Genomic DNA, 14,641 nt, shown 5'->3' with positions numbered 1-14,641 from the left:
CTGCAGGTGTGCACTGCCACACTTGGCTAGTTTTTGTATTTTTAGTAGAGATGGGGTTTCACCAATGTTGCCTAGGCTGGTCTCTCCTGGCCTTAAGTGATCTGCCCACCTCAGCCTCCCAAAATGCTGGGATTACAGGCTTGAGCCACAGCACCCGGCCTGAGCCCAGAGGTTCTAGACCAGCCTGAGCAACATACCAAAACCTCATCTCTCTCTCTCGCTCTCTTTCTCTCTCCATGTATATATATATTTAGCCAGGGGTGGTGGCGCTTGCCTATAATCCCAGCTAATTGGGAGACCAAGGTGGGAGAATCACTTGAAACTAGGATGCAGAGGTTGCAGTGAGCCGAGATCGTGCCTCTACACTTTAGCCTGTGCAACAAAGCGAGACTCCATCTCAAAAAAAAAAAAAGATAACCTGACACTGGAAAAGTCTGGCAGATACCACCTTAACTAATGATCAAGGCTAACATCACCAGTAATGGGGAAATCAAAATTGTGTATCACCTGACAGGATGCAATGAGACCACAGTGTCCCTTTCATGCTATTCCTGCCAAAGATAATACATATCCTAAATCTAATCATGAGGAAACATCAGACAAGACCAAATTGAGCAACATTGTGCAGATTAACTGTCCTATGATCATCAAAAGTGTCAAGGTTATGAAAGCCAAAGAAAGAATATTTCCCTGACTGAAGGAGACTAAAGCCATGCAGTAACTGCTAAGCATTACGTCTAATTGGATCATTTATGCATAAAAGACATTATCGGGATAAATGATGAAATTTTATCAGCTGCTGAGGATTAATTTCCTGATATTGATTATTGTATTATGGTTACAAAATGTATGTTGTCTATGTGGTTATGTATGTGTGTTTGGAGAAAATACACACTAAAGTATTTGGGGGTGATAAAACTTGTCAGGTTGTCAACTTACTTGCAAATAGTTCATGAAGAAATAATACTTTTGTACTTTAAAAACAATTCTGAGCCAGGAGCGGTGGCTCATGCCTGTAATCCCAGCGCTTTGGGAGGCTGAGGCGGGCAGATTGCCTGAGCTCAGCAGTTCACGACCAGCCTGGGCAACACGGTGAAACCCTGTCTCTACTAAAATACAAAAAAATTAGCCAGATGTGGCAGCATGCACCTGTAATCCCAGCTACTCAGGAGGCTGAGGCAGGAGAATTGCTTGAACCCGGGAGGCAGAGGTTGCAGTGAGCCAAGATCACTGCACTCCAGCCTGGGCGACAAAGCAAGACATCATCTCAAAAAAAAAAAAAAAAAAAAAACTGTAAATTTAAAATAATTTAAATGTTTTAAAAGTGAATTTTTTGGCCGGGCACAGTGGCTCATGCCTGTAATCCTAGCACTTTGGGAGGCCGAGGTGGGCAGATCACCTGAGGTCAGGAGTTCGAGACCAGCCTAGCCAGCATGACAAAACCCTATCCCTACTAAAAATACAAAAAGTAGCTGGGCGTGGTGATGGGCGCCTATAATCCCAGCTACTTGGGAGGCTGAGGCAGGAGAATTGCTTGAACCAGGAGGTGGAGGTTGCATTAAGCCGAGATTGTGCCACTTCACTTCAGCCTGGGCAAAAGAGCAAAACTCCGTCTCAAAAAATAAAATAAATAAATAAAAATAAAAGTGAATTTTTTTTCCAGATAGCCACTTCAATTTTGATTACTCTTATCCTTGAGCTGCTAAACATTGATTGATATATTTTATATCCATTTGTATTGGATATAATTTGCTTATTTGGGAATTCTTCTTCTACTTCTTAACATTTATTTCCTCAATGAGATTTTTTTTTTTTGAGACAGAGTCTCGCTCTGTCGCCCAGGCTGGAGTGCAGTGACTCGATCTTGGCCACTGCAACCTCCGTCTCACAGGTTCAAGTGATTGTCCTGCCTCAGCCTCCCAAGTAGCTGGGATTACAGGCGTGTACCACCGCACCTGGCTAATTTTTGTGTTTTTAGTAGAGACAGGGTTTCACCATGTTGGCCAGGCTGGTCTCGAACTCCTGACCTCAAGCAATCCACCTGCCTCGGCCTCCCAGAGTGCTGGGATTACAGGCGTGAGTCACCACGCCTGGCCTTTTTTTTGCGACGGAGTCTCACTCTGTCACTCAGGCTGGAGTACAGTGGCATGATCTTGGCTTACTGCAACCTCTGCCTCCCAGGTTCAAGCAACCTTTTCCTGCCTTGGCCTCCCGAGTAGCTAGGATTACAGGCGCGCTCCACCATGCCCAGCTAATTTTTGTATTTTTAGTAAAGACGGGATTTTGCCATGTTGCCTAGGCTGGTCTCAAACTCCTGACCTCAAATGATCTGCCTGCCTCGGCCTCCCAAAGTGCTGGGATTACAGGCATGAGCTACTGCGCGCGGCCCTCATTGAGATTTTTAAACACCCAAAGAATACAGATTATGCTTTTGTTTCTCTTGTATTAATATTCCTTTGTGGTCTCAAGTAGCCACTCTTAGCCACTTGTAAACACTAAAGGGTTTGGAGCATATGAATAATCTGAATAGCTCAGTTGCCTCTTTCAATTTAAGCCCATGGAAAAACCGTTTAAATCATCTCCCTTAAGTCATATGATGCATCCGTGGACTACATCTGTGCTGATTGCTCTTTCATACCAATCAGAGGCCCCTGGGATTCATAGGAATACGTGTCTCCATGGAAAAATGAGTCACTCCACCAACACATAGCTGGACTCTCACACTCAGAGCACAATAGAAATGTGGAAATCTAAGTGAAGCACAAGAAATCTGTAACTGAACAAGAGTTTACACTCTTCCTGTTCTGTTAGGTTGTGAAATGGAAACACCGTTTCCTGGGAAAAGGGCCAGATTCCACAAATGAAATGGTTTTGCTTTAATATGCACAGCTACTAAAAACTTACTGCGTTTACTGAGAGTGGCTTGTTTGAAAGGTCTGGTCTTGGTTCCAACTGGAAAGTTGAAAGGAAGGGGCTCTTCTCTTGTGCAACAAAATGGGTTTAACAGAAACAGTCTCTTTGAACACGAGTTCTGAATTGGTTCAAGTGAGAGAAAAGGAAAAGGGTCATGCACATTATTTGCCACACATTGTGTATCAAACATTTTGATATGTCCCTTTACAGATGTGAACACATTTCATCCTTAAAACAACCTTAGTATTTTTTATTATGGGAAACTTCAGGCGGGGCTTGGTGGCTCACGTCTGTAATACCAGCACTTTGGAAGGGTGAGGCGGGCAGATCACTTGAGGTAAGGAGTTCGAGACCAGCCTGGCCAACATGGTGAAACCCTGTCTCTAATAAAAATACTAAAATAAGCCGGGCGTGGTGGTGGGCGCCTGTAATCCTAGCTACTCGGGAGGCTGTGGCAGGAGAATCGCTTGAACCCAGGTGTCGGAGGTTGCAGTGAGCCGAGATTGTGCCACTGCACTCCAGCCTGGGAGACAGAGCAAGACCCTGTCCAAAAAATACAATACAATACAATACAATACAATAATACAATACAATACAATACAATACAATGGTGTAGTATTGGCATATAACCTAATGCACATCCTCTCATATACTTTAAATCATCTCTAGCTTACTTAGGCCTAATACAATGCCCACACATCACTTCATTTTTGTGGATTCAACACAGTAGTTGGCAAATTCATATTTTGCTTTTTGGAATTTTGTGGAAATTTTTCCTAATAATTTCTATCCACAGTTGGTTGAATCCGTGGGTGTGGAACCTAAGGATACAGAAGGCAGAGACGGGATAATGAATCCCTATGTACATATCACCCAGCTTCAACCATAATCAACAAATAGTCCAGCTTGTTTCATTTATATCCCATCTACTTCCGCCAGAATTATTGTGAATCAAATCTTAGATGTGATATCATATCATCTGTAAATACTTCAGTATATATCTCAAAAATGTATGAATTTTTAAAAAACATAACCACAATGCTGCTATCATACTTAAATTTTTTTTTTTTTGAGATAGGGTCTCACTCTGTCGCTCAGGCTGGAGTGCAGTGGCACAAGCCCAGCTCATTGCAGCCTCAACCTCCCAGGCTCAAGCCATTCTCCTGCCTCAAAAAAAAAATAAATACAAAGATTAATGAGTGGGTTGAGTTGTTACTTTGATATAATAATTATAGAGTTCCCCACAATTTTCTGCCTAATAGTTTTAGCGGGCATTAATGATCATTAGCTCATTTTTTCACTAGAGGCTACAAAATAGTGACATTCTAAATCCATCATTCCTTCTTTATTTATGAGCTGAAAATATTTTATAAATAAGCGTTTTCCTTCACCCAACCGCTATTTGGTTACACAGAGGTACAATCCAAACAGAAAAGGTAAGATTTTTTTTTTTTTTTTTGGAACAGAGTTTCACTCTAGTCCACCAGGCTAGAGTGCAATGGAGCGATCTCGGCTCACTGCAACCTCTGCCTCCTGGGCTCAAGTGATTCTCCTGCCTCAGTCTCCCAAATAGCTGGGATTACAGGTGTGCACAAGCACACCTGGCTAATTTTGGTATTTTTAGTAGACATGAGGTTTCACCATGTTGGCCAGGCTGGTCTTGAACTCCTGACCTCAAGTGATCCACTTGCCTTGGCCTCCCACCGTGTTAAGATTACAGGCGTGAGTTACTTCACCCGGCCAGAAAAGGTAGGATTAATGCTTCATTGATTCCCTTTATTTGCCAGTTTGTTTGTTTGTTTGAGACAGAGTCTCACTTTGTTGCCCAGGCTGGAGTGCAGTGGCGTGATCTCAGCTCACTGCAACCTCTACCTCTCGGGTTCAAGCAGTTTTCCTGCCTCAGCCTCCCGAGTAGCTGGGACTACAGGCATGCGCCACCACACCCGGCTAGTTTTTGTATTTTTTGGTAGAGACAGGGTTTCACCATGTTGGCCAGGCTGATCTCGAACTCCTGACCTCAAATGATCCGCCTGGCTCGGCCTCCCAAAGTGCTGGGATTACAGGCGTGAGCCACTGTGCCTAGCCAAAGTTGTAATATTTTAGACTCCTCCTTCTCCTTCAGTGTCTACATGTACTCATTCATCAAGCCCTAATGGTTTTCATGCTATAGCGCTCACCCAACAGCCCTCTCTCTGTGCCCCGTATTGCTCTAGTTCAAATGATCATCTTCTCCTGCTGGGACTATTGCAGTAGTCTCCTGTTAGATCTCCTTTTTTCTAGTTCCAGCCCCTTCCAAACTATCATTTACAGTTTTTCAAATCAATTTTCATTCTAAAATGCATTATGAATTGGAAGGAAAAGGTTGGAGACACAGAGACAAACTAGGAAAGTACAGTAACAATGCAGCCATCAGCTGATAACAACAGGATCAGAGCGACAGTCACAGAAATGGGAATTACAGGGGAGTGATAATGAAGGAAAGAAGGCAGGACTTGGGATTTCATTTGCTTTAGTAGATGAGAGAAAGAGAGGAGATAAATATAATTCTAAGGTTGAAGTCTCTGGTGATTGATAGGACGGTCCCACCATCAACAGAAATAAGCCAAGAAGCATTCTAGTTTTTGAGGAAAGATATTTGGTTTAGGCTGGGCACGGTGGCTCACGCCTGTAATCCCAGCACTTTGGGAGGCTGAGGTGGGTGGATTACGAGGTCAGGAGTTCGAGACCAGCCTGACCAACATGGTGAAACCCCGTCTCTACTAAAAATACAAAAATTAGCCGGATGTGGTCATGCGCACCTGTAATCCCAGCTACTCAGGAGGCTTAAGCAGGAGAATTGCTTGAACCCAGGGGGCAGAGGTTGCAGTGAGCCGAGATTGTGCCACTGTACTCCAGCCTGGGTGACAGAGCAAGACTCCGTCTAAAAAAAAAAAATTAGCCAGTCGTGACCAGTAGTCCAAGCTACTTGGGAGGCTGAGGAAGGAGGATGGCTAGAGACCAGTAGTTTGAGGTTGCAGTGAGCCATGATTGTGCCACTGCACACCAGCTTGGGCAACAGGGAGACTGTCTCTTAAAAAAACAAAAAAATGGAAACAACTCAAACGTCCATCAGCTGATGAATAGATAAACAGCATGGGGCATATTTATACAATGGAATATAGCCATAAAGAGGAATGAAGCATTGATACATGCTACAACATAGATCAACCTTGAAAACATGCTAAGTAAAAGAAGCCAGACACAAAAGGCTACAAATTGTATGATTCCATTCATATGAAGTGCTCAGAACAGGAAAATCTATAGAGACTTAAAACTTCCTGGTTGCTAGGGGACAGGGGAAGAGAGGAGTGGGGAGTGACAGCTAATGGGTATGGGGTAACAGTGGTGAATTTCACCTGAGCCCTGTGCTCTTGGAAAGCATCCAAGGTTAAAGGAATTCCCTATGTTTTTGTTTACTGCCGAGAACCACTCTTCCCCATGTGACTTGCAGATGACCCCCATTGTTTACCTATGACAGGAACAGACACAGAACTTCAAATTCTTATTCTCTGCCTCATGAATGACCAGCTAAACTGGTTTTCCCAACACTGATCACAATGAACAAAATGCTCATTAAACAAATTTTGTTGGTTCAGCGTGGTGGCTCACGCCTGTAATCTCAGCACTTTGGGAGGCCAAGGTGGGCAGATCACCTGAGGTCAGGAGTTCAAGGCCAGCCTGGCCAACATGGTGAAACCCGTTTCTACAAAAATACAAAAATTAGCCGGGCATGATGGCGTGTGTCTGTAATCCCAGCTACTCAGGAGGCTGAAGTGGCAGAATCACTTGAACCCGGGAGGCGGAGGTTGCAGTGAGCCGAGATCACGCCACTGTACTCCAGCCTGGGTGACAGAGTGAGACTCCGTCTCAAAAATAAATAAATAAATAAAAGGCTGGGCTCGGTGGCTTAAGCCTGTAATCTGAAGTTGGGACTTTGAGACCAGACTGACCAACATGGAGAAACCCTGTCTCTACTAAAAATACAAAAAATTAGCTGGGCATGGTGGCGCATGCCTGTAATCCCAGCTACTCGGGAGGCTGAGGTAGGAGAATCTCTTAAACCTGGGAGGCGGAGGTTGCTGTGAGCCAAGATAGCGCCAGTGCACTCCAACCTGGGCAAGAAGAGCGAAACTCCATTTAAAAAAAATAATAATAACACATTTTGTTTAAGCTTTTCTTCTTCCTCCAGGCCCTGAACTCTGGCCCACCCTCACTGAGCCTGAGCCAGCACACAATCCCTCCTGAGGATACCCTGACCTCAGGGTAAAACATTCTCTGATCTAGTCTCTCATCAGGCCACTTTCCTCCTATTCTTTACACCTGGTTCTTTCTAGCTTTACTCCTCTCTATAAAAGGAAAAAGGTCTGGCCCTTAAGACATTTGCAGACCTTATGGGCAGGTCTGGCCCTTAAGACATTTGCAGACCTTATGGGCAGATCCTTCTCCCTATTGCAATAGATTCCCTCCCCGTATTGCAACAGTCCTTTTCCCCTCCTTGCAAACATTCTTTAGAATAAAGTCTCCCTTTAGTGTTTTTTCTTTGTCAGGGGCTTTTTGGGGGCTGATGAAAGCTGATTCTTGCACAACTTTGTGAATATGGTAAAATCTATTCAATTGTATGCTTTAGGTGAATTGTGTGGTATGTGAATTCTACCTCAATAAAGTTATATTGTTTAACCTTTCAAAGCAGTATTAAAAGCTTTTATTTTTTGTCCAAATGTACCAGTTTATGCTTGTAATCCCAACACTTTGAGAAGCCGAGCCTAGGAGTTTGAAACCAGCCTGGGAAACAGCAAGATCCCATCTCTACAACAATTTTTGAAAATTAGCTGGGTACAGTGGCTCATGCCTGTAACCCCAGCACTTTGGAAGGCTGAGGCGGGTGGATCGCTTGAGCTCAGGAGTTTGAGACCAGCCTGGAGAACATAGTGAGACCTTGTCTCTACAAAAATACAAAAGTAAGTCAGGTGTGGTGGTGCATGCCTGTAGTCCCAGCTACTTGGGAGGCTGAGGTAGGAGGATTGCTTGAGCCTGGGAGGTTGAGGCTGCAGTAAGCTGTGATCATGCCACTGCACTCCAGCCTGGGCAACAGAAGAAGACCTTGTTTCAATATAAATAAATAAATAAATAAATAAATAAATAAATAAATAAAGCTATTTAAAAAAAGAAAATGAAAGGAAGAAAAAATAAGCTAGCAAATGGGACAAGAAGTAAATAAAAATAGTACAGTGTCCAAGGCTAAGAGGGAAGAATCTCAAAGATAAATTGGTCAGCAGTGCCAAATCAGAGTTCAAATAAAATTAGAAAAGGAGGCTGGGTGTGGTGGCTCATGCCTGTAATCCCAACAGTTTGAAGGCAAAGGCAGGAGCTTAGGAGTTTGAGACCAGCCTGGGCAACAACATAAAAAAAGAAGAAAGAAAGAAAGAAAGAAAAGAAAAGGAGAAATAATTGGTGGAATCTAGGGTTTCTTAGTTTTGCTTTTTTTTTGAGACAGGTTCTCACTCTGTCACCCAGGCTGGAGTGCAGTGGTGCAGTCTTGGCTCACTGCAGCCTCTGCCCCCTGGGCTCAAGCAATCCTCTCACCTCAGCCTCCCGAGTTGCTGGGACCACAGGCACACGCTGCCATGCCTGGCTAATTTTTGTATTTTTAGTAGAGACGGGGTTTTACCACTTTGCCCAGGCTGGTAAAACCATATGTATTTTGCTTTATTTTCTGCAGCCCCCTTCTCCTGTTTTTTTGTATTTTCTGTTTTGTTAGCTTGAATCACTGCTTCTCTGAAACTAAAATTCCCACTCCACAGCAAAAGTGCTGGTTGTGTCCTTTGGATGGTTTCTAGCACCAAACTATGCATAAATTAGCACTTAATAAATAATTTTGACTGTTTTCTGGTTCAGGGAAGTTACCCTATATATTAATATTCGAAGGCAAAGAAAGGAAGGGATTTTGAGGAAGAGAAATATACAAATATTATAGGCATTTTTCATATATGTATATCAGAGAGACAAGAATAGTGCCTATAAAGCTGGCAAAAAAAAAAAAAAAAAATCACTGTTGTTTGTGGCAGCTGTGAGCCAGCTGCTGAGGGCTAGCCTCCCATGTGAGACGGTTGTCCCAATGTGAAGACACATCATTCGTCTCAACTGTTTATTATTAACAAAACACACAGTCTCCCTGGGATCTCTCCCAGCACAGATCCAAAACTGAACAGAACATATTACATTTTACACCCTTTGCTGGATCTCCCTAAATGTAAACTGATAAGACTCATGGCAGAACCACGATAAGAGGAGATGAGCAGTGCTTGGCTATTCCCCAGTGCCCTTTCACACTGCATGATACTGGGTTTGGGAGGGGGTCCTTTCCCCCTCCTTTGTACCTACCCTCACCTGTGAACCCTTCCCCACTCTTCCTGAAAGTAGTGACTGCTTTCCCTATGCTGGCAGGGAGCTTTCAGCTGTGTCAGACACTATGCATCCGGCCGGGTGCAGTGGTTCACACCTGCAATCCCAGCACTTTGGGAGGCCGAGGTGAACAGATCGCTTGAGCCCAGGAGTTCAAGAGTGGCCTGGGAAATGTGGCAAAACCCCATCTCTACAAAAAAAAAAAAAAAAAAAAAATTTAGCCAGGTGTAGTGGCATATAGCTGTAGTCCCAACTACACGGGAGGCTGATAGGAGGCTCACCTGAGCTCAGGAAGTCGAGGCTGCAACAAGCCGAGATCGCACCACTGCACTCAAGCCTGGGCAACAGAATGTGACCTTATCTTTAAAAAAAAAAAAAAAAAAAAATGCTGGGGGCGGCCAGGCATGGTGGCTCATGCCTGTAATCCCAGCACTTTGGGAGGCCAAGGCGGGTGGATCACCTGAGATCAGGTGTTTGAGACCAGCCTGGTCAACATGGTAAAACCCCATCTCTATTCAAAATACAAAAATTAGCTGGGCATGGTGCTGTGTGCCTGTAATCCCAGCTACTCAGGAGGCTGAGGCAGGAGAATCACTTGAATCCGGGAGGCGGAGGTTGCAGTGGGCCGAGATCGCGCCACTGCACTCCAGTCTGGCGACAGAGTGAGACTCCGTCTCAAAAAAAAAAAAAAAAAAAAAAGGCCGGGTGCAGTGGCTCACGCCTATACTCCCAACACTTTGGGAGGCCGAAGCAGGCGGGTCACCTGAGATCAGGAGTTCAAGACCAGCCATGGCGAACATGGCGAAACCCCAACTCTACAAAAATTAGCCAGATGTGGTGGTGGGTGCCTGTGATCCCAGGTACTTGGGAAGCTGAGGGAGGAGAATCTGGGGGGCAGAGGTTGCAGTGAGCTGAGATGGTGCCACCGTACTCCAGCCTGGGCAACAGTGAGACTCCGTCTCAAAAAAAAAAAAAAAAAAAACGGACTAGACTTGATTTATCCTCATTAAAGTCCCTAGCCCAGTAACTGGCTGGAGTTAAGTAGTCATGTTTTATTGAACAAGTGGATGGATGGAAGAATACGATAGAGCACACTGTGAGATACTAGCTGCTGACATGTTGCATCCTGGTGTCCTTTTTCTGGGCCAAAGGGATTGTTTGCTTTGACCTCACTATCCCTTTTATGGATGCTGTCTCAGTGGCTGAAAGCACACAATGGAACAGTGTGCCTTTCAGCAAGCAAATAGAGTGAGCACTGGAAAATGCAAACCAACAACCCTGAATGCAGGCAATGGCATGCTGAATGCAGTTACAAATGAAGAGAAACTGCTTATTTTCACTGGAATGGAGTGAAATGCTCTGGAAAGGACTGCTCTGCTCCAGTTTGCGGCATGTGTGCTGGTAGAGCTAGTACACTGAGCCTCAGCATGCCCCCTGTTGGACTTAGCTGGCATTTAGTAAGAAAAAGAATGATGTGAGAGAAACTTGTTGATGCAGATTTTTCTCCAACATAGGGATGCAGGGGTAGGGCCCTTTCACAGAAATCATCCATTAAGGAGGCATTAAATGAGTCAGAGATGTATTCACTGGACTACCCCTGGGACATAACTTGACTCATCCACAAATTCTGACATTCCTGTTTGAAGAAGTGGTATAGAAATACTTTCCTGATGAGGCTGGGCACAGTGGCCCATTCCTATAATCCCAGCACTTCAGGAGGCCAAGACGGGAGGATCACTTGAGCCCAGGAGTTCAAGACCAGCCTAGGCAACATGGCAAAACCCCATGGCTGGGACTCTGTCTCTACAAGAAATATAAAAATTAGCCAGGTGTGGTGGTGTGTACCTGTGGTCCCAGCTACTCTGGAGGCTGAGTTGGGAGGATTGCTTGAGCCCAGGAGTTCGAGGCTGCAGTAAGCCCTGATTGAGCGACTGCACTCCAGCCTAGGCAATAGAACGAGATCCTGCCTCAAAAGCAAAAAACAAAAACAAAAAAATCCCACTTGTCTTCAGCAACTCCTCCTCCATGAGATTTAAATTGTAATCTGTAAATGTCCATTGATAGGGAACTGGTTAAACAAATATAGTAGATGTATACATTGGAAAACAAGGCAGTTCTACATGTACTGATATGGAACTATCCATAAAACATATTAATAACTGAAAACAGGAAAGTGCTGAAATATATATATGTGTGTATATATATGATATATATATATGATCATATATGCAGAAATAGTCTATAGAAGATTCCACAAGAGAATAGTAATAATAGGCTGAGCATGGTGGCTCACACCTGTAATCCCAGCACTTTGGGAGGCCAAGATGGGTGGATCATCTGAGGTCAGGAGTTCGAGACCAGCCTCGCCAACATGGTAAAACTCCTTCTCTACTAAAAATACAAAAATTAGCCAGGTGTGGTGGCACATGCCTGTAATCTCAGCTACTTGGGAGGCTGAGGCATGAGAATCACTTGAACCCGGGAGGCAGAGGTTGCAGTGAGCCAAGATGGTGCCACTGTACTCTAGTCTGGGCAACAAGAGCAAAACTCCACCCCCCCCCAAAAAAAAAAAAAAAAGAGAGAGAATATAGTAATAATTGATGTCTCCTGGAAAATAAACTAGTTGCTGGGATAGAGATAAAACTTCTTAGAGGCCGGGTGCTGTGGCTCATGCCTGTAATCCCAGCCCCTTGGGAGGCCGAGGCGGGTGGATCACCTGATGTCAGGAGTTCGAGACCAGGCTGACCAACCTGGTGAAACCCCGTCTCTACTAAAAGTACAAAAAATTAGCTGGGCAAGGCCAGGCGCAGTGGCTCACGCCTGTAATCCCAGCACTTTGGGAGGCCGAGGTGGGCGGATCACAAGGTCAGAAGATTGAGACCAACCTGGCTAGCACGGTGAAACCCCGTCTCTACTAAAAATACAAAACATTAGCCAGGTGTGGTGGCGGGCACCTGTAGTCCCAGCTACTTGGGAGGCTGAGGCAGGAGAATGGTGTGAACGTGGGAGGCAGAGCTTGCAGTGAGCCGAGATCATGCCATTGCACTCCAGCCTGGGCAACAGAGCAAGACTCCATCTCAAAAAAAAAAAAAAATTAACTGGGCATGGGGGCACATGCCTGTAATCCCAGCTACTTGGGAGGCTGAGGCAGGAGAATCGCTTGAACCCGGGAGGTGGAGGTTGCAGTGAGCCGAGATTGTGCCATTGCACTCTAGCCTGGGTGACAGAGAGAGACTTCATCTCAAAAAAAAAAAAAAAAAAAAAGGATAATCATCATCATCATCATCATCTAAGGATCTTATGGGACATTTAAGAAATGAAGGTCCTATAAGGTTCTCTACTGTCACTCCTCTTTTTTCCAAAAGCTTTTTCAATCCTTAGTAGAAGGAATTTAAATTACTTTAATACATTTCTCCTAAATTCTAAAATAAGTCGGTAATCTGCCAGTTCTAGCAGTTATATGTGTATATATGATCTTATATACTAGCTTAATTCTACTTGAGCCTCAAATGAGAAAGCCATTTGTTTGTGAGAAAACAGTTATTGAAGTGTGGCACTTCAGGTGGCACACCTGTAGTCCAAGCTACTTGAGAGGGTGAGGTGGGAGGATCACTTGAGTCCAGGAGGTCAAGACTGCAGTGAGCTGTGATTGTGCCACTGCACTCAGCCTGCATGACAGAGCAAGACCTTGTCTCAAAAAAAAAAAAAAAAAAAAAAGTTGGAAAAAACAGAAAGCCGAAGTGGCTCACGCCTGTATTCCTAGCATTTTGGGAGGCCAAGGCAGGTGGATCTCTTGAGCCTAGGTGTTTGAGACCAGCGTGGGCAACATGGTGAAACTCCATTTCTACAAAAAATACAAAACTTAGCCGGGTGTGGTGGTGTGCGCTTATAGTCACAGCTATTTGGGAGGCTGAGGTGGGAGGATCACCTGAACCCGGGAGTTTGAGTCTGCAGGGTCAACAGAGTGAGACTCTGTCTTAAAAAAAAAAAAAATGGTGAGGCACAGTGGCTCATGCCTGTAATCCCAGCACTTTGGGAGGCCAAGGTGGGTGGATCACGAGCTCAAGAGATTGAGACCATCCTGCCCAACATGGTGAAACCCCGTGTCTACTAAAAATAGAAAAAAAAATTAGCTAGGTGTGGTGGTGCGTGCCTGTAGTCCCAGCTACTCGGGAGGCTGAGGCAGAAGAATCACTTGAACCTAGGAGGCAGAGGGTGCAGTAAGCCGAGATTGCACCACTACACTCCAGCCTGGCGAGAGAGTGAGACTCCATCTCAAAAAAAAAGGGAAAAAAAGAGGTTACCAGTATCTTGCCTTTCTAGTAGAAACAGTACTTCAGGATAACCTGATAAACAGCCCTAGTTGATGGCTCCATTTTCTATGAGAATTTCAGCTAACAAATATGGTGTTGTAAACCCTTAAAAAACCCTACAATGTTGTTAGGGCACTAACCCAGTCCCTGCACTGTCGGTCTCCTTTCTGAGTTGGTGGGTTCTCTGTCTGGATTGAGGAGACCCTGGGTCCCCATAGACCAGTTTTTCACTCTTCCTAATGATAATGGATACCGCACTAGAAGTGACCTTTTGCCAGGACCATCATCCAGCCAGCTGGGGAAACCCAAGTGTGGTTTCCTAAGCAGGGAAAAGGGTTGCCGCTTTTCTGTGGGAAAGGGAGCTGGTGCCACTCCAGAGACTCACAGCACCAGTGCTGTGCTAGACAGCAAAATGGGGGAGGATGGGCAGCCTCCCTATTTCTGGACTTTCTGCACTAAGGACCCTCCTTGGGCCTGCTCAGAATTGCCTGCTCCCTTGTACCCAGCATGGATGAAAATATGCTTTGGTTAATCTTCCGAAACAGCACATAGGGGTTGGGGAATGGCCGTGGGTGCCTGTCTCCCTGCCCCAGTGGAAGCAGAAGGTGGAAAGAGCATGAAAGCAGGAGTCCAGACCTGGGTTCAAGTGCCAATGCCAACACTAACCTGCGAGTGATCTCTGGCAAGCCACCTGTCTTCTGCAGGCTTTCCTTTTCCTGTCTGTCAAATGAGGGGGTGGGATTTGATGGTATCTCCGATGGCTTACTGTTAGTTAGTCCCTGGAATCTTGAAAGAGAAATGGACTCCTAGATCCTGCTCACTGAGATTGGTGTCAGCTGCCTCTCAGGGGGCGGTGGGAGGGGGAACACAAGGAAAGGTGAGTTTTAGAGAGAGGTGAGAGGTGGGTTTTTGGGGTTTTTTGTTTTGTTTTGTTTTTGAGACAGAGTCTCACTCTGTCTGCACTCAGGCTGGAG

The 14,641-nt window shown here is 45.0% G+C and overlaps 1 long non-coding RNA gene across 1 annotated transcript in view; it reads right to left on the bottom strand.

Moving 5' to 3' along the window:
- Nucleotides 1–14,641, bottom strand: part of LOC129054945 (uncharacterized) — a 36,998-nt gene that overhangs the window by 3,925 nt on the left and 18,432 nt on the right. The window contains exon 4 of the long non-coding RNA XR_008519577.2: nt 2,905–3,031. This is a non-coding gene — a long non-coding RNA (uncharacterized LOC129054945). The remainder of the gene's footprint in view (nt 1–2,904; nt 3,032–14,641) is intronic.

This window comes from Pongo abelii, chromosome 19 (assembly GCF_028885655.2).
Source record: "Pongo abelii isolate AG06213 chromosome 19, NHGRI_mPonAbe1-v2.0_pri, whole genome shotgun sequence".
Taxonomy (NCBI): Eukaryota; Metazoa; Chordata; class Mammalia; order Primates; family Hominidae; genus Pongo; species Pongo abelii.
Note: the sequence above shows the minus strand (reverse complement) of the source record. Positions and strands in the feature narration are given on the sequence as shown.